At 38.4% G+C, this 20,727-nt stretch overlaps 2 protein-coding genes across 4 annotated transcripts in view; one reads left to right on the forward strand and one right to left on the reverse strand.

Annotated features, from left to right (window-relative positions):
• LOC116964757 overlaps positions 1–20,727 on the reverse strand; it is a 207,398-nt gene that overhangs the window by 183,859 nt on the left and 2,812 nt on the right. The gene's annotated exons all lie outside the window — the stretch shown is intronic.
• The window catches only part of COL8A1 (collagen type VIII alpha 1 chain), an 88,735-nt gene continuing 85,640 nt past the window's right edge, over positions 17,633–20,727 (forward strand). For 2 of the 3 annotated variants that reach the window (XM_042788447.1, XM_033005291.2), the window contains exon 1: positions 17,633–17,727. The gene's annotated coding sequence lies outside the window, so the exon portion shown is untranslated. The remainder of the gene's footprint in view (positions 17,728–20,727) is intronic. The other variant, XM_042788448.1, reaches the window with a different exon arrangement.

Consider the following 20,727-nt stretch of genomic DNA (forward strand, 5'->3'; position numbering starts at 1 on the left):
AGGTGGTTCCCTAGTTTACAGGCCTACACCCTTCCACAGTGAAGGGGCTCACATGTGCCAAACTGGATGAGCCAACAGATCTGGGAAACAAGCAGGGAAATGTTGACCTGTTATCCCCAGTCCCCCAGCAACTGGGACACATGGTCCTGTCCAGAGCAAGGCTCAGTGAGAAGCCAGGGTATACTCAGAGGTAGGGGTAACTCCATTACAGTTGTGATAGAAGCTCTGCAAATGCCCACATGTCAGAAGCCCAAGTAATTTTCTCTTTCATAAATACTCATTGATTTAACTATATTTTCAGTGACATTTTCATTACTGTAACAATTCCATAAACACACTTTTAAGATTCTTGCCAGGGCTTTTCTTATTCTAAGTGCTTACACGTGTGTATTTTTGTGCATGTTTGTTTTTATAATAAACTTTCCAGTGTACTTTTCTTTCTGACTGCTTGATGGTCAGGAATGACTGTCCTGCACAGTTGTCCCCTCTACAAGCCTTTTCAGTAATACACAAAATTATATCTGGATGAATTAATTGTCTCAGTTCTTATCATCTAGCACCCTACCTTAATCAAGCCTCTATATACATCACTGGGTACAAACATAAACTTCAGGTTGATGTCAGAATACATGGCACAGTCCATTTCACAAGCCTGTAATTATTGATATAATCAGGTACCCTATTCTTTGGTTCACAGATCAGGATATTTTACCCAGACAGCAGTGGGTATTGAATGGTGCTCACAGATTTTGTCTAGAAAAAAGATAGCTGAAGAGGGTATAAGTAGTGGTCCATAAAATCATGACTGTTACAGGGAAATTATGACTGCTCTTAATTGTCTCTTCGACATAAGAACCAGGGTGCATAGTTGATGTTGAAATTCAAATTCTTTGGGTGGCTCTGACAGTAATCAAGAAAAGTTAAAAGGATTTGGGAAAACCAAAATCTGTTTCAGAAATACATGCACAATGTGCTATAAGCTCTCTGGAGAAAACTGATTAAGTTCTGTCAGTTATAATGGTAGAAATGATTTCTTACAGCTTTTTTATTTACGGGGATATGTGGAACTCCAAGCAACAGGTGGCATTACAGAATTAGACTCAGGTCTCTAACAGGTGCAAACAGAACTAGACTTTAGAGTTTAGAAATAGCTAATCAGGTAGGAAGACTGTGCACAGCACAGAAAAAATGTATGAGAAAGCTAGGAGAGCAAGCTGCAGAAAGGTAGCCATATTGCAATAGCCATATTTGGGATCAGTTATAATCAAGAACGACAAAAAAATCTTATTGTCTAATTTACATCTTGAAAATAGTTGGACAAAAATCATCAGATTCTGATGAGCAAGCACTGCGTTCACAAAAAAAAAAAAAAAAAAAAAACAAAAACAAAACAGCAAGCACCCCGATCCCAGATATTCTGCTCATTGATGGACTGAGCAGGTAATCCAGTAAGATATTTGGGAGGTGTCCACAGCAATTAAAGCTCCCTTCTACACCTGGACATGTACAAGCAGATCTGGCCCACATCTCCATAGTACTTTTTAAAAAGTTGGGGGTTTTTGCCTCTTTTCCCCCATTTAACCACTATTTCAGACATTTTAGGAAGTTAGTTCAGATGGTACTCCACTGTTGTCCAAGAATAATTCAAACACAATGCAAAAAAAAACAATAAAAACTTTTGAACATTCAATGCAGCCACTGGCAAGTGATCATTCTTAAAATACTTGAAAATAGGTTGTGTTGTAATGGCAAACACAGCATTTTGTGTTCTCAGGTAGCACAATGTATCTTTGCGATGTGTGCGAGAGAGAAAATGTCACCAAGGACAAGTTGGGAGGAAGAGAGAAAAGGAGGGAGGATGATAAAGAACAAGAAGAAAAAAAAAAAAAAACAAATAGATGGATGGACCATTGAATTACCAGCCTTTTTGCTAACGTTTATTAGGTTTTCTCTTTACAGATTCTAGACTTTGCATTGCTTCCACTTCTATGTTTGTTTATTCATCATCATCTTCTCCCTGTATTTTGTATGAAAAATTCTTCCACTCTGGGAAGTATTGTTAAAGAAATAACTGCCCCTATAGCCTTTTTAACTATCCAGAACTGTGCATTTCAGTTACAGTCTCCATCACGTGGTCAGTAATAAGCTAGATTTGTACTTTGCCCATTGGTGGTCCTTAAAAGCCTACAGCATGCGATGTTCTCCCCTTTGGCTCCCTTTATTCCCTTTGCAGAGGCACCTTCTGGGTACTGTGGACAGGTTCAGTTCACAGAGCCTGACATGCAGCCGCCTCTGTATGGCCTGCATGTCTCCTGCAGCCCATGGGGATTGTTCCGAGCCCCAGCAACACAGGAGAATGCTCCCCCACAACCACAGAGAGAAAACAGAAAACACACGTGCAGCCCAAATCTCCATTCTCAATGACCCTTCATTGTTTATTTAACTGTATTTACACTAATTTCATTTGCTAGCCATTTTCTTGTGAGTATGTACCACCTCTCCCTAATAAAATGGCAAAGAATCATCAGTAAGTCAAAAGAAAATTGAATTGCAGATACAATTAAAACTTCAAATGTACTTCCAAATACCCTAAGTTTGAGCGTGAATTGAGATGCATACTCCAGAGTCAGGTCTAAATTTATGACATAAGTAAAGGTGCAACAAGTTTTTCCTTTTTCAAATATGTTTCCCTTGCTAATGTTCTATTACCTTGCTATTGGGCAAGCAACAGACAAACCATCTGACTGAACTGTTCAATTAAACAAAAAAATTGGCTGTTACATTGTTCTGCTAAATGATCTCTACAAGCAGTCACACACATGCCCACAGTAACTCTGAGCTGCAGCAGTTTATCATTTACTTTATTCTACGAAATGAGAGTATCAGACAATGTTTTGGAAAAAAATGCAGTGATTACTTTTTTAAAATTGTTTACTACCTTCTGATACTGATCCTGAATTCTCATTTTACACTGGATTCCTCACAACTTGGCTACTGATGTCATATATGAAAATCCTAGTTTTGCAGTATCCCACTCATCTACTAGAAGCTTTCACATTAGTTAAGACACAGGACTCATGCACCTAGCCTGCTTTCTTCTCTTATTAAAAGCAGCAATATGCCATCACTAGAATCAAACTTATTATCTAGAAGTCTAGTAATTTTCTCTCATAACATCTATTCTATTAATTTATTGAGGATATTAATCAGATTTGGGGGAGGGGGTGAAATTGTTTCAGGAAGAGGAAGGAAACTGAAAGGTAGGGGAAAGAGTCATTTAGAAATTGAAACAATATTTTTTTTTGCTTCCCAGTTTTCTAGGATTTAGCTGATTTCCGTGACACCAAAAGATAATTTTAAGTGGGTCAGTGTTTCTGAAATATCTTAAAATATAATTTGAAAAAAGATCTTCAGTATATATTTTCTTTTTCCAAGCCACACATAACACTCTATTAACAGCTCTACCAATAAGGAGCAAGAAATATATAGACATGGAAGACTGGAAATACCAGCAGAAAATAACCACATATTTTTTAACAAAATTAATGCAAGTTAGTAGTAGGAGAGGAAATAATCTGAAACATAAGGATTGAATACACGGAAAAAACCTGGAAACAGAAATCCTGAATGATTCAGAAGTGAAAATAAATACTGAATGTGGCTGGACAGCTCATGGGAATAACTTAGCCCCTTTTAGTTGAGAATCAATCACTGAACAGACTTTCAGCTTTCAAAATTATTTAAATAACTTGTTATGTGAGCACATTCCACTTTATGGACTGCACAAAAATTTTTCATAGCCAAAATGGCCTGAAGTACTTGCTATTCAAAGTATGCGATCAGTCATTTAAAGTGTGTGATACTGATTCTCACACTGTCTGGAAAACTCCCAGTGCAACACAGAAGTCTTTAAAGTTGGCTGTACAAATGTTCCAGTGTAAACAAACAGACTAGTTGAGATACTTCTGCAAATAAAAAATTTATATGATAGCAAACTCTACTCTTCGTTGATCCAAATTTTGACTTTTTGTTAGCCTCTTCCTGTTTGAAATGCCCTTTAACATACTTGTGAAGGCTGTTAATGTTCCCCCTAAATTTTGTCTTTCAACTAAACAACCCAAGCTCTCCTTTATTTCCTTGTAGTTAAGAAGTCACAGATCTCTCTTCATTCTTCTTGCTGTATTTTGAATTCTGTGCTATTAGTGCACATATTTTTAGAATCAGGGTGCCTGAAGCAGACTCTTGTCAGCACTGTGGAGAATATGAATATTTTCATATGTAAGAGGACACCTTTTGCAGAAATTGTCGTGCTCTAAAAGTACTGTGTTTTATGTGAACTAACAAATGTGAACAGAGAGGTGGTACCCCAAATATTCAGATGGTGAAAGCAAGAACTGGTCTTTTTTCAATTTAAAGAAAAGAGTTTTCATTCTCTGAATATCTATAATATATGCTTTTATTTTATTCAACCTGTATTGTTAAGCACCAAGTGAGTAACAATTAATAATTATTCAAAAGGAATGCACTGAATCCATTTCACTACTGTGCACATATCAGTCAATGACAGTTTCACTGGACGTTGTTGAGTAAAAATTCAAATACTCCACCTAAAGAATATTAGGGTGTTTAATACTTGGGAAGGTAAATCATGAGCTATGAGCCGCCTCTCTAATAACTCACTATTAAGCCATTCTGCATCAATCCAGTACGGGACAGTTACATCTGTATATCATAGAATCATAGAGTGGTTTGGGTTGGAAGGGACCTTAAAGACCATCTAGTTCCAACCCCCTCTGCCACGGGCAGGGACACCTTCCCCCAGCCCAGGTTGCTCCAAGCCCCGTCCAACCCGGCCTTGAACCCTTCCAGGGAGGGGGCAGCCACAGCTGCTCTGGGCACCCTGGGTCAGCGCCTCACCACCCTCACAGGAAAGAATTTCTTCCTTATATCTAATCTAAATCTACCCTCTTTCAGCTTAAAACCATTACTCCTTGTCCTATCCCTACACTCCCTGACAAAGAGTCCCTCCCCACCTTCCCTGTAGCCCCCTGTGAGCACTGGCAGGCCGCTATAAGGTCTCCCCGGAGCCTTCTCTTCTCCAGGCTGAACAACCCCAACTCTCTCAGCCTGGCCTCACAGGGGAGCTGCTCCATCCCCCGATCATCTTCATGGCCTCCTCTGGAAAAACCCCAATGCCAAATCAAGTAATTACACGGAAACAATACTCAAAAACTCATATTTGTTCTTATAAATAAAAGTCACAGATTCTTTCTTCATACATATTATAATTCATTCTCAATTGTCTTTAGGAATATGGAAAATATTATGCCATGAAATGTTATTTGGGAGCATTGTCAAAGTTCAATGTTTACATTCAGTAGATGCCGATCCTCCTTACGTAGCCAGTGTGTGAACTGCATGTATTTTAAAATTACAGGTTTAAATATAACTGCATTCCCATTTTACTTACTAACCAGTCTACAGATTGTGACTGGTTCCCAACTCTCATTTTTTAATTAATAAATTAATATGTATGCTGGACATATGTCATACTTAGGATACACTGTTCACTTTCCTAAAGATCCGAAGTTCGGTCAAACAATGGGAAAAAAAAAAAAAAAAAAAAGAAACTCTTGAGGACCCTCCTATTTCCTACTTCTCTCTTGTCCGGAAAAAAATATGCTGAAGTAATATGAGCTCAGATTTGCACATGAGGACTTCTGTTTTGACTGACAAGAAACATTATATCAATATATTGATGTAAGGGTTTTTTTGACAGAATTACTACAGAATCTAAATATTATACAGTAATTCTGACTGGATCAGGTTTACTTGCAGAGAATATATTGGCACTGCACACTGCATCTGTAAGATTTGCCCTTTTACTAGTTTGTTGATTTGTTTGTTTGGGTTCTTTTAACGTGAGAGGGACATAAATTTATCAGCAAACTTTACAAAACATTTAGCAACTTCAGCATTCAGGATAAGACTCATTACAGGGACATTATTTACAAACAAATAAACAAAAAAAAAAAAGAGCACAAGGTGCTCTCTAAAAAGAAAATAATGTAATAAAAATCAGCCATCTCTGAAGTACAGCCATATTTGAAACCTCGAGTTGTCATCTTGGAAAGCTGTGAAATTTTTAAAAAAGCTATGACAAAAATAATAGGATCAGCAAATTGCTGAAGTGCAATCTGATGTTGGCTCTGTCTTGTCTCTCTCTGTAGATTACAGTTCTACTTCTATAGTTCTCATGAACTTCACCCCAAAATTTGATGTTCCAGAAACATAAAGTTGGTCTACAGAGACATGGTTGGAAAGGCCTGATGGAAACTGGTCCTCATCATAATGAGGCCTTGAACTGAACACCGTGGAAAAAAAAAAAAAAAAAACAATTACTTTTTGCTAACTGTTACAATACAGTGGTGATTGCTGTTAGTGTACTACTTCACCATCTGCAGTATAGAAGGATGAAAAATTAAAATGTTTTTGCTGGGCAGAGGAAATGAGTTTGAGGGCAAGAATTGGAATAGAAAGTATAAGACAAAAAAAAACTCTAACAAATTTTAAAACAACCTTAAGCAAATTTTGCAAAACCTAAACTTCATTAAAAAAAAAAAAAAAAGTGCATTACCTAGCCTTTGAGTTGCCTGCAACTTCATCCCAGTTTAATTTATTTTGTTTACCATAATTTTAGAAACACTAAAAAACTTCATTTGCTTCAGACAACCTGACTGTAATTTCAAAATACATCCTAATTCTCCAGCATGGAAACAATATGAAAATGTCTCTATAGTCTTCCAGCAGTGCAGCTTATCTTCTGAGAGGCAAATATCAGAACAACTCAGCACATGACTACTCTGTTGTGATTTTCTTGGTTCCATAAGACTAAGCAAACAAATTAATATGAAAATGATCCTAAAGAAAAATTATGGAGAAAACCAGCTAATGGTTCCAAATCATTAACAAAGTACATGTGACAATGTCCTCCTCATCCAAAACCACACATCATAAAAGCCTGCAGTCATGGTATTTCCTCTGCCACCAGAAGTACACAGAATCCTGTGAGAAAGCTATTCCCATTGTTCCTGAATCAGATGGTATAAATAAGTATCTCTGACCTCAGCTGACTATCCAAACCAAAAACTGCACTAGGACTTACCGCCAGAATTTCTCTGAAATGGTTAGATAAGGTTTATCAGACAAAATTGTGATAAACAATGGCATAGACACACAAATGCAGGATAACAAATTTGTCAGCATTTTATACCAAATTCCTCTTCCCTGAAGAGAAGTTCTCTGTTCAGAGTCATCTCACCTTTGCTGCATGGTAAGAATATGCAGATAGGAGTTGCCAAACAGCAGCTGACTTGATGAACATAACCAAGAAGCCTAATGGAGCTACAGAGAGCTGATTCCATTCATTTAGAAAAACAAAACAAAACCCAACACAAAAAACAACCAAAAATGAACAAATAAAAAGCTTCTTTAATTCACATAAACTTCATCTGAGGTCTGTGAGACAAAATTATTTTGGCTTAGCACTTATTCAAATATTAACAGTAACATACAAACATTGAGCTGTTTGAGAAAAAGTAACACTTGGACACTCCATCCAGTCCAACATAAATAGAAATAAATGCTTTAAGATATGAAGAGCCTTTGCATTTGGATGGAGCAGAAAGGCTTTCATTTAGCATGCTATGCTGATAGTTGAAGCTTCAGTAGTTTAGCCTGCCTTTTCTTGTTGCAACTGCATAAATGAGAAGATCCTAGCTAAAAGAGCTCTTGTACTTTCGTAAAATAAACAACCCTGAACCGAGCACTCACAGAAGTAAAACAATGTCAAGTTCTCTATAATTTTAAAAATTTATAACACTGAGTTCTGACATGGAAATGGAACCAGAAGCAGTCTGATAAGCAGTCTAAAAGTATTCTAGTGCAAGAAAGCCACACTGTTAGATTAGTGACTTGCAGCGTAAGTCTACATGTCTCTCACAGGAGAATGTAGGATCTGTTCTAGATGCAGTGATCTCCTTCTCCAGCAGTGAAATAAGTGTAATAGCACACTGCTATTATAAAGATAAGACAGTTCGGGATGCTTCATCCTCCTGACACTAATATAATTGGTCTGCACTAGTGTTGTGGTTTGAGCCTACTCAGCAGCTAAATGCCACACAGCCGCTCACCCACCCTCCCCCCACTTGGGAATGGGGAGGGAATGGGAGGGGCAAAGGGAGACTCACGGGTTGAGATAAAAACAGTTTAATAATAGTAACAGAATAATACGCTGACAGGAATATCAGTAGGTAATGTACCATAGAGCTGCTCACCACCTGCCGACCCACACCCGCCTGCTCCCAGCCAGCAATCCCAAACACCAAGGCCCCACAGCCACACTCCCAGAAGTGGCAGCCTCTCCCGGCCCTCTCCTGCCTTTATATGGTGAGCACAATGTCACGTGACATGGACTATCGGCCAATCGGGGCCCAGCCCTCCAGCTGTGCTCCCCCCGCCCCCGCACACAGGTGAGGGCACTGGGCCCTGGGGAGCCCCTGGGGTCTCAGGGGGCTGCAGCTCCTCCCGCTGCCAGACCCACGGGAGCTCTAGGCCAGCCCCAACCAGGACAACTAGAAGACGAATTCTCTGATTAATCACATGCAATATTCTTTTCTTTTACAAAACTTCCTCTTAATATCTAGGCCAAAGAGGGATCAGAGATAAGGAAAACAGGAAAACCCTTTCTGCAGGTTGGTTGGCAAGCTGCCACTGAAGACTCTTTAAGAGACAAACACAAGTGAAAAACAAGCTTACCATTATCATCTTAAATGCAAAAGGTCTTGGTTAAGTAAGCAGTAAACTTACTCTCTTGTCATTGATTTGCCTAGCATTATACTGAATGCGTTACAGTACATTAATGAAGGCTACCTAAAGCTTTGGACAGAATTTTTTAAAAAACAGTAAACACTGATCTAACTCCTCCAGTTTTAATATGAGCAGGGGGGAAACCCTAAGAATTTATCCATTATGCAAAATGAGACAGGTTAATAAAATCAAAGAAATTATAATAGACTTCGAATAGTTGTCTTAATTTCTACAGTTAGGAAAATGCCTTTGTCCAGAATATAATACGTAGAAGTGATCATTTTATATTCACTTTCACAAGAGCTTTTTCCAGATGAAACACCATGGGAAAAAAAGATTGAAGTATCAGTTTGGAAATGCATGCAGAAATGCTGATGTATCATGAAGCACTCGTTTTCCTTTTCTCCTCCTGGTGAACATGGTGGCAAGGAAATTTCTTACTCAATAATAAACCAATACTTCGAAAAAGCTTAACACTGATGAAATTTACTTGAGTGTTATATCTGTTCACCACCAATGTCAGAAAAACTTTTCATCCATACCAGAACTTCTGATGTAGCTGCTGCCTGGTAGTAATGATTCCAGTGGTTTTCTATGAAAGGTCAGAGACACAAGCTGGAGAGAGCACTCAAATATCAATCATCATGCTAATGTGAACTCAGAGGACATTATCCAGAGCTGATTGCTCTTTTAGAACTTCACTAAAGTACTCTGCTTAAAAAAATAAAAATAAATTTTAAAATAATTTAAATAACTGGTAGTTCTTAACTTACTTGAACTTACACTATGGTTCTTGGGAACAAATTAGTATGGTTTAATGTCTACACTATAAAAGAGCAATGGAAACATTGAATTGTGAACCAAAATCAATAAAAGAAAGACTGATTAAAACTTAATATAAAGTAAAAACAATGGAATTGATGAAACACTTGCAAACGCTATTGAGCTGACAGTCTCTCTTCACAAAACACGCCACAGGCCGTGCTCTGATCTATTATAGTGTCCTGGGTTGAGTGAGTGGTGGAGTTTTTTGGTGGCAGGGGAGGGGGCTATCGGGGCGACCCCTGTGAGAAGCTTCTCGAAGCTCCCTCAGCTCCAAGCCAGCTCCACTTCTGTTTGGGAAATTGAGCCCATCAGCTGCGCCTCTGCGATAACGTATTTAAGAAGGGACGTGGTGACGGGCAGTGGGACTTGTGAGGAGGAGTTGCTGCAGCTGCGTGAACACCAAGGTCAGTGGAGGAACGGAGGAAGAAAGGAGGGGGGAGGTGTGCCGGAGCAGAGACCCCCCTGGATCCTGTGGTGAGATGGCAGAGCGGCCCCCCCCGACACCCATGAAGATCTCCAGTGGAGCAGACATTGATTTATGGCCTGTGGCTTCTGCTTGCCTGATCAAGGTTCTGTGCCCGAAGAAGGCCGGGGTCTCATGGGAAAAGGTAGCCCCGCTGCTGTAATTCAGTGCTGGGAGGATTGCAGCATGTGGGGAGTCCCATGCCGGAGCATCTCGGGAAGGGCTGCAGCCGTGGGAGAGAATCCAGTCAGAGGAAGTTAGTGACCCATGACGGAGCAGTGTGGGGAATGCTGCGGCCCATGGGAGGAATTCATGTCGGAGAAAGTTTGTGGAGGACTGTCTGCTGTGAGAGGGGGACCACGATGGAGCAGGAGGAACAAGTTCCGGACACTCCCCTCACTGAACATGAAGGAAGTGGCAGCGCTGACTGCACCCCCCATTCCCTGCCCCTGCGCCACTGGGGGAGGAGGTAGAGATATCGGGAGCAGAGCTGAGCCCGGGAAGAAGGGAGGGGTGGGGGGAAGGTGTTCTCAAGATGTGGCAATGCTTCTCACTGTCCTACTCTGTTATGTGTTGTTAGTGTCTATAATAAATGTATGTTCTTTTTTTTCTTCCCCTAACGAGTCTGCCTTTTGCTCGTGATCATAAAGGGGAATTTTCTCCCCATCCCAGTCCTATCTCGAACCCCAAGCCTGGTCTCTGTCCCTTCTCATTGCCGGAGGGGAAGGGAGAGAGAGCTGCTGCATTGTGGTTGGCTGCCAACCAGGCCTAAACCACGACATATAGCAAAGTAGGAAGACTGAAAAAGATGGAAGGATTGAAATGCAACTCCACTGAAATCTGTGTAAGCATTGCCAATCATGTCTGTTCTCACACTCTTATTTTGCCATGGTACAATTGAGAGCAGAAGCTGGCCTGTTTGCTTTACACTGTATTCTCAGGAATTAGGATAAATTATATTTTGTCTCCCACAACATTAAAATTTTATGCAATCTGAAGAAAGTGTGGGTTATTACTACAACCTGTGTTTTAGGTGTTCTCTGAAAAGTTTCCACGTCCATTTCCACATGTCCACTATCTATGCCCATTTTGAGCTTCAAAAAAAATCGCAGTCATTAGACTTTAAAAATAATTTTGCCAATGACAAAATATGCAATAAAACTACTTTTTCCCCAGTCCTGATGAAAAAAATGTTATGATGTTTGAAATCAAATTCCTATGGTTTAGTGATTTTCTCATAATGTTAGGCAGCTCGAACATTAACGAAGATAAACAATTTAACTCTGTCTCTATATGGCTTTTTTGTGCAGATCGGGAAAGAATTTATTAATGATGTAAGTCATGTAGCAAAAAATGTGTATTATTTCAAAATTGATTAACTGTATAGTTACAAAGTACCTGTGTGGTAGAGACGGATTAGAAAACATGAACATCTTTATTCAAATTCTGTTTTACTCCCTTTTTAACTTCAGTGTCACTGGGCCAAATAGTTCCTTTGATCAGAAATATATTTTCCCAAGGATGCTATATTTCATTTGAAACAGAGTACAAATTATCTTTCTAAAATAAAAAACACAATATAATCTTTTGGCAGAGAGATTTAAAAGAATATATATTACAGCCAAAATGTGTGCCACTTGGCTTCATTAAAAAAACTTTCAAGAAAATTATTTAAAAGAAAAATACTCAAAACACACACAGAATGCATAATACTGCCACCAAGCACATTCTTGTGGAACTGAAGTCTTATTTAATCCTCAATCGTATGTTAAAAGTTAAGACTTCCATGTGATATCTTGGTTATTTTTCAGAAATGCACAAACACTAGATTTGAATACAGAGACACTTTATCAACTTTGATCATTCCCTGGGCCAATGCCCTCATCTCTTAAATGCAGATGAACTGAAACCCAAGTAATCTGAAATCTTGCACAGTATCACCTGAGTGAAAATTTACTCAATATTTTTGTACAATAACACAGGACCACAGGATAATTAGGGACCACAGAAGATCTCTAATCAAATCAATTCCCTGCTTGATGGAGGGTTAGCCATGAGGTCAGAGTAGGCTGCTCAGGGCTTTATCCACTTGGTTCTTGAAAACCTCCACAGACGGAGCCTACACAGGACAACCAGTTCCACTGCCTGCTTGTTCTTGCAGGTAAAAAGTTTTTCCTTATATCCAGACACAGCCTCCCTTCTTTCAACTTAGGCCTGTTGTCTGTTGTCCTCCCATCACTGTGAAGAGCTTGTCTCCACCTCCTTAATAACCTCCCCATGGGTACCTGGAGGCTGCTGTTTGCTAGGTCCCCCAAAAAACAACTGTTGTCCAGGCTGAAGAAGCCTGGTTTCTGCAGCCTCCCCTCAATATGCAAATGCTGCAGCCCTGAAGATGATCTCGGTGGCCCTCCACTGAACTCGCTCCAGTTCATTGATATTGTTTTTGCACTGGGAGGCTCAACATTGGACACAGTCTTCTAAATACAGCCTAAGTAAGTGCTGACCATAGGGGCATAATCACTGTCATCGAGCAACTGGCTGCATTCCTATTATTGTCCAAGATACCGTTGCCCTTTGCTGCCACAACCTACTACTGGCTTACATTAAGTTTGCTGTTTAGTAAGACTCTCCCATTGTTTTTAGCAGAACCGCTTCCCCAGCCACTGAGTTCTCAGCCTTTATATGTTTGATTTGGCTTGCACTATACCATATACATTCTAGAAAAACAGCCAGTCTTTAATACTGCCAAGAATCACTCTGTTAAAAAAAAAAAAAAGTATGTATCTTTTTTCTGTTGTGATATGGTGAACATCGGTGTCAACTAGTGAATCCCTGTGGAAGTTCCAGAGCTGACACACAGATATAGGAATACAGTAAATACAGGAGATGATGCAATCATAGACTGGATTGATTGATCTAATACTAGCAGTTTTGGACTGCATTCCCTTTTCATTGGTGGACACAACACTAAACAGAATGAGCACAGCCAAGATGCATACAAAATGGCATTAGCTATGGCTACAGTATGTTCTGTACCAATTCCTTCCAGGTGTTTTTCTCTCCAGTTCTGCCTCTATCAGGTTATGTGCTAAAGAAATAACCTTGATATACAGGAGGAAATATTGTTTGAGGTAGGCATGTATCTTTTAAATGTGCTCTCTCCACACATGCATTTAGGCCACGGTGTACGCTTATCTAGAATGCAAGATCTGTACTTTCAAAATGTATCCTGATTTTGTATCCTACACTGGATTGACATACAGTGGTTTTGTAGCCAGGCGATCTGACTGGCCCTAATCTAAGGATGCAAATCTGAAAGGCAATATCAGACAGATTCTTGGTATCATGCAGAGAAAAGAAATGTAACTGAGCTGGCACTTTGAAAACTGCTCACTCCCTCTCCTTACTTCCCCTCTAGGTTTGTGAATCTTTACTGTAAAAATAAAAATCAACAATGCTCTATAAAAATGGCAAACTGTCAGATTTAATTCTTTAAAAGGGAAATTTTCTGGAAAGACTTTGGGTAAAACTTACAATGTTGGGAACCATGACGGTAGACAGAACATTGCCTGAAACCATAGGTTAATAAAATATGCTACTGGTCAAACAAAGAAGTTGTTCATGTCTCTAGTCCTACTGTCAAATAAGATCAAAAGAAGACTATATTTACATAAGGGTTGTGTAAGTTAACAGAAATTTACCTGTAAGATGTTCAGAATATTTTTCTATCAATAAACGTTACAACAAAACTCTGAAATGCCTTAATCTTTCTTTAATTATGTAATTTTAAAAAATTATCACTGAAATTTTGAAGACTCAACTTTTACCTCATAAGGTTATTATTACCTGTATTATCTCACTTTACATTAGGACTCCCTCTAATTCTGTATGGTTTGTGTTTAAAAAAAATGTTGACACCTTGATCTTGATAGCTAACCTTCTGCCATCACCATGCTATCCAACTGTTTGGGGACTCTCCTCCTTTAATAATACTGCCAAACAGCAAGTGGCCACCTACCTGAGCTGATGCTGTTATGCTACATAAATTGTCATTTATTTGCAAAGGTTCAACCACCCTATCTATTCAGGGTGATTCTTTCTGCATCCATGACCAACACATTCAGCCACATTATTTTAGTTCAGTTACATTCACAGGGCAAACTGGGAGTAATCACTCAATTCCTTTATAGAACAAATGCAGGAATTTTGGCTTATCTCTTTTTAAAAGACCTAGAGTGAAATGCCTGTCATTTGTATAGCTATAGTTTTAACCTGTGCTTTAGGGATGATGCCACCTCTGTTAATAATTGTTCTTTGCCATACACTTTGTATGCTGGAACAAATTTAATTTAATAGAAGATTCACTGAAAAGTAAATGTGCGTGGTTTCCAAAAGTGTGGTAAAACAATCTATCCAAGTCTAAGGTACTTTCATGAAGTTGATTCCCTTACCAACAGTTCTATTCTGCACTACAGGTGTAGCCCTACCATCAAGTAAAGCAAATACCTGATATAAATTTTGGAAAGCACAGGCTGAAAGCACAGGCTGCCTCAAATAATCCTTGGAAGCTCATGGCTAACCAATCTGGACATTTTGGGATAAGAATGGAGCAAGGGGGCTAGAGCACTGAAATGTCTCTAGAAAGAATAGTTTTATTTTTAAAAAGCAGATGGAAACTCAAAGGTTGGACATCGCTCCTAGTCACAGGAACACGTCAACCCTTCCTGCCATGTGTCCATATTGAAATTACTGTCCAGCCCGGCAGTGTGCCCTGAAATCCAGTCAATCATGTGATGACCTAAATCAAGTTTCCCATGGATATTTTGGTAAAGTTTTCACCTCCTAAAAATCTCATTAGGGAAGATAAGCAACGTGGTACTTAGAAAATCACAGGTCTATGCCTAATGTTCTAGTCTTATCAGGTAATCTTCCATATAATTGCATCATGGCGGTGCTTTAATAATCATTAATATAGGTCTAATATTTTTTATCTATTTTATGTGTTCGTAGGTTTATTTAACACTTGTAAAGTGCTTTAAGATTCCCTGAAGGAAAGAACTAAAGAAATACTTCTTTAATCCTTCTCTTCTAGAGATATAAAAAGGTAAGGCTAGCCTTGAGTCTGCAGTATAGTAGAACACATGATCAGTGCACACAACCAACAGAGCATGGAGGAATTACACTGACCTGGGAAGTGAAGTGGTGCTTGACGCCTGAAGTTTACGGTCAAGATGTAATACAATAAATCAATCAGTCAATCAATCAATCAACATACAGCTAGTGCTCTACATTTAAACTTTTGTTTCCAAGAAAAAAAGAGCTTGATCTTTAGAAGATACTGAGTCTACAGGAGTAGCCACTAATTTTAAGAGAGACCTACAGAAACTTCAGAAATGTTGAGACAATAAAACAAAACAGTTTAATCATCTGATGAGGACATGGGTAGCTATTTACTCTCTAATTTCTGAAAATCTTGACCTAGATTTTGGTGAACACAACACTAAACACAAAACCATCTGCTTATTTATATGTTAGCTGAGTAGAACTCCAGTTTATGAACATCATTTCATCAACTGAACCATTACAAGGTGCCACAACTGAACTAATTATGTAAACTTATTGCAGTAACTTGCACCCTTGCTTTTCCTATTCCCATTTTGAAATTACTTCATGTAGCCTTCCTAAAAGTACATTATAATCTCTTCATACCAGAAACTTATTTCTGAATGAGAACTGTAAAAAGAGTGCTACAGAAATAACAAAATAACGACATTTTTTCCCAATTAGTTGCTATAATGCAACAGCATTGCAACTAATGTTGCAATCTCCAACAGTGACCTGATACCTGTAAGAAATATTAGCAATTTAACCAGTCCTTTTCATCTTGACATTTCTAAATCTCACCACCAAGGTTATGAAGCTACTTCTGCCACATAACACTGACATCCATGTTCATGGATGCTTGATTCATAAGCCTATTTCTAAAAAGACAAAATAAAATGAAGTTGCGTGCAACTAAACGTTCTGATCAATTCAGTACTACTTTAAAAAACAAAACAAAACAAAAAAAAAAAAAGAAAAAAACAAAACCAAAAAAAATCTATGCTTATTACAGTCAAGAGAAAAAGAAGAGAAAGATAAGTAAATGAATGTTACTCTGAGTCCCTCTTAAGACTTAATAAGCATTCCCAACATATATATCTTAGGACTTGAGACCTATTTACACTGATCATAGCATACACATTCAGATCTCAAAATATAGGCAAAAGAGCCTAACACTGAAAGCAAATTCATAATCCTGACGGAAGTTCCCAGGTTCTATAAGCATCCTGTACCTCCCTATCCAGTGACCAGTTTGGCTCCTTAGTGCAAGAAGCAGTATATATCATATCTCATCTCCATCACCTTCACTACAAACCTGCTTATCTCAACTCTGTAAACTCAGGTTCTCATTCATTTTTCTGCCTGATCCTCCCAGGATTTTAAATCAGGACACACATCCAGCCTCTCCCTTGATTTCACACCACTGTTGTCCACTTTCTGTTCTATCTTTCTGGCTTTCTCCACTCACTAATATTCCGATATGACACAGGTTTTACTTGTGTGTTATGGTAAATAATACAGGCCCAGATAACTCATGCAGGGACATGTGCAAACATAGAATTAGTGTATTCCAGATAAGTACAACAGTGTGTTTCACCTGCAGGAGCCAGTGTCTGGACACTAGGCCATCCACTCTTCTGTGCCCTGAAAGCAATGAATGAGTTAAAATGAACAATGAATAATTTTACACAGAAACCACCAGGAATGCGTATTCCTACTGGTTTGTCTTTTGGCTACATTTGCCTTTTGAGAATACCAGTTGAGAAAATTGTTTAGAACTCAGACACAGGGAACAATAAAACTGCTCTAAACTAAACTGCTACAAAGTCAGCGTGTAAATGGAACATGTTACAGCTGCATCAAGGAAAAACTGGGTAGCTCAGCACAACAGAAACTTAGGGGGATTCCAGAGCTGAGATCTAGTGGACATTTGGAATATAAAGGAAGTTCAATCCCTGAGTAAACAGACAACTTCAAGGATCAAGTGGGTGCTGCTTCATAGCTATCCCTTCTCAAAAAGGGAAACACCAGCCTTTCTGATAACTACTTTGCATTACTATCTCACTGCTGTAAAATCCTTCCAAAAGACAAAGTGAGACCTAGTATCAGTATAACCGGAATAACTCAGAGACTTGGATTCAGAGAAACAAATACAGTAGAAAATCTTTAGTTAACTAAATATTTAAAGAAAAACACCAACAAATAAATCCAACACTATTTCTCCTGTAAATACCATTCAGCTTGCTTTTTCTCCCTCTCTCTGTCCCCAAAGAGCAAAAACCTACTTTACAGTGCCTTCTGAAGGCTGTCTGCCTGCTATCCTCACTGCCCACCTACCGTAGGGAGCAGCTCCTCCCACCTGCACATAAAAGCCAAGTGCATGCTACCAGCAGCAGATCAGAGCACTTTCTCTGTCCTCCACTGTTTTGAGCCAGTGATCTTCTCTCCTTGGATCTTGTATACTCAAGGTAAGATTACTGCTACTTCAGGTTTCTGTTCTAAACAGTTATTGTGAGGAAGTCTTAATGTGAACTCTAGAACTGCCTTGCTGGGTGGTGCTGGCTTCCACCCCCCCCCTTTTTTTTTTTCAGATGTAGTGTCATCTGACATTTAAGTTAGTAACAGTCTGTTGTTTTAGCAATGAAATAAAAACAGATCTTGCTGGGAAACACTGTGTGGCAGGGAAAAGGTCTTCTCTCCCTTTATGATTGATTTTAAAGAAATTACTGTATCTAGACCAATTCAAACAATTTATTATCCCTCTCAGTAGTTTCCCTCTCGGTCCAGTCAGTTATTAAAAAAACTACACTCTAAAGCTTCCTTAAATTCTCTTTGAGGAAAAAAAATAAAAATGCTTACTGATATTTTAAGGAAGGAATTGGTTTTCTTTACTACTATTATTTACTAGCCAGATTGAGCCAATCTTGGGACTGAAGTGCATCTTCACAGGTTTCACTGCCTTTGAAAAAAAAAAAAAAAAAAAAGTGTGATGGAACGTAAGCCCTCACAGAAGCACAATAAGAAGTCTGATGGAATTCACTATCTGGTACCAAATATGCTTAAAGTACACATTTCACAAGCAAAGTTCTGTTTCTTGGAACAACAGACCTTGTGTCTCTATGAAATTTCTAGATCAGCTTGAATTATATTTTATCTACAGTTTGCCTACATAGGCATTTCTAATGTTAGAGAAAGGGATAGTTAAGTGCCTCAGAAAGAGCTACTGAACAGCTGAAACATTAAAAAGTGATTTCAAAACTATATTTGCACTCCCCTCTATTCATCTATCCATCCATAAAGAGATGAATCTATTAGTGACTAGTACCAGTTTCTCATGTTGTGAGTCAGTGCACTTTTAACACACAGTCACCTGTTTAAAGAAATTCCATCACAGAAATCCTAATCCTAGAATGCCTCTCTCCAGTGCTCAGAGAAGAGGGAAAGCATGAACTACCAAAGCAAGCAGTGAATGTTGTTTGTAAATTGTTTGTTTGTAGTCTATGTAATACATTCTGCAGCTAAAGTGATATTTTATCCTTGATAGTCAAACAATTCTTTTTCCAAATTGACTCTTTTTTTGTTCTTTTCCCAAATAAAAAGTCTTTCCTGAGAAATCATTATGTCCACATATAGCTGTACTCACATTAGCTGCAATATTTTAAGCTGTAGCACTGTATAACAACAGCAGAATTCTGCTCAAGGTGCCCTTCTCTACATACTGTATATAAGATTTTTTCTGTATTTTTCATGTTATCTATTGTAACTAATGGGGAAAAGAAAACACTGCCTTCAGCTATTTGCCTGGAAGATTACATAAGTATCTTTAAAAAAAACCCAAACAAACAAAAACCCCAAAACCAAACAAATGGAACTATTCAAAACCAAAGTACAGTGCTTTCTATAGCAGGCTTACAGTAAAACTATTTTTGCATCCAGGTAATATATAAAATTGCCAATAAAAGACAGGAATAGAGACCAATAGCTTTCCTCATAACTGGGATTCTATCTGTCAGCTACAAAATTTTATTCCTTCATTAACATCTGATTTTTACAGCAAACCTCCTTTTCCTTTCCAAAAACACCCCTCTTGTAAAACACAGATATGTGATTTTAGATGTAGTGCATACAGAATTTAGGTCTACAATCTGGCAGTAAAGCCTCATTATTCACACAGAATTTTACTTTATCAGATAAATCAAAATTTCTAACAGCAATTTTCAAGGAAAAATAAATCAAAAATGCATTTGCCACAGGAAATATGTATATAGCAAAATACCTTTTATTAAAGCCTGCTGTGAAATGTAATGTTTTAGCATTTGAAAAATGGATTGCAGGACATATTAAGAAAACTATTCAAAGGAATGCGTCTAATTTAGATCAGAATCTCCTCTGAGCAATTTCTCTCTTAGGCTGAGTTGATAATTCAGCTTAGCATCACTTTGTAGCAGAGGATGAAGGGAAACGGCACCCAGCAGGTGTCCAAGAGAACTTAGATGTCTGTGAATGCATTTATTAAGTCCTGTGCTGATCTGAAACTCATTTTTATAAGATGAAAGCATACTCACATTAAGAAAAAAATCTTGTCATTTTAAAATACTGCTACAAATCACAATAAAAAAAAAGGTGAATCAGTGGGAAAACAAGGAATTCAGATTTTTTTCAGTAATGACCATAAGATTTGAAAATGACAAAATATAGGTAAAGAGACTATATTAATTTTTCAGCCACAGAGGAGTTAAGTGTTAAGCAGGCATGCTCAGGCATTTCTTTAGGTTTTTCAGGTGTTCATTTAGGGCACTAATGCCCACTTAAGCCACTAGTGTAACTCCCACTGCTGTCAAAAGTCTTAGAATAGATACCTAGAAACACAGGATAAACATATCACTGTCTACTTACCTATGCATAGGCCTGCCACTACTACTGATTGTGAGACATTCTGATCTTCATTAATTTATTTTCACCCACCGCCCTGTGAGGCAGAGATATGTTTTCCTCTGGCTATGCTGATACTAAATATATAGACCGTTTTGCTTATAGTCACAGTGAAAATTCATGTTAGAGAGTCAGATTTATCTCTTTTTGGGTTCCAGTTCAGCACTTTAATCCCATGCTTCATTTTGTATTCAGCCTTATGAAGTCCACCCCTTTGCAGTTGATCTGTCTTTGCATGACTTTTAAGGGCTGAACAGCAAGGAGAATTCCAGTGACAAATCTTGAGAAGTAATTTACACCTAATACTTTCAAACTTCCTGTGAAACCCTTTACAAACCCCTCAACTGGATTTGCAAATCATGACCACCACTTTCTTACCCTCTGTGGTTAAAGAAGTCTAACTCATTCTTGGCAGGATGAGCAAGCAGTGATCCACTGCCATGGACTAGAAATGATGGGCAACATCTAACTATAACAATTCTGTCTTGGTAACTCACTAGCAGTAAAGAGCTCAAAGAGAAGCACAGTACTCAAGC

Source organism: Tyto alba, unplaced genomic scaffold (genome assembly GCF_018691265.1).
Source record: "Tyto alba isolate M040663 unplaced genomic scaffold, T.alba_DEE_v4.0 Super-Scaffold_14, whole genome shotgun sequence".
NCBI classification, from domain to species: Eukaryota; Metazoa; Chordata; class Aves; order Strigiformes; family Tytonidae; genus Tyto; species Tyto alba.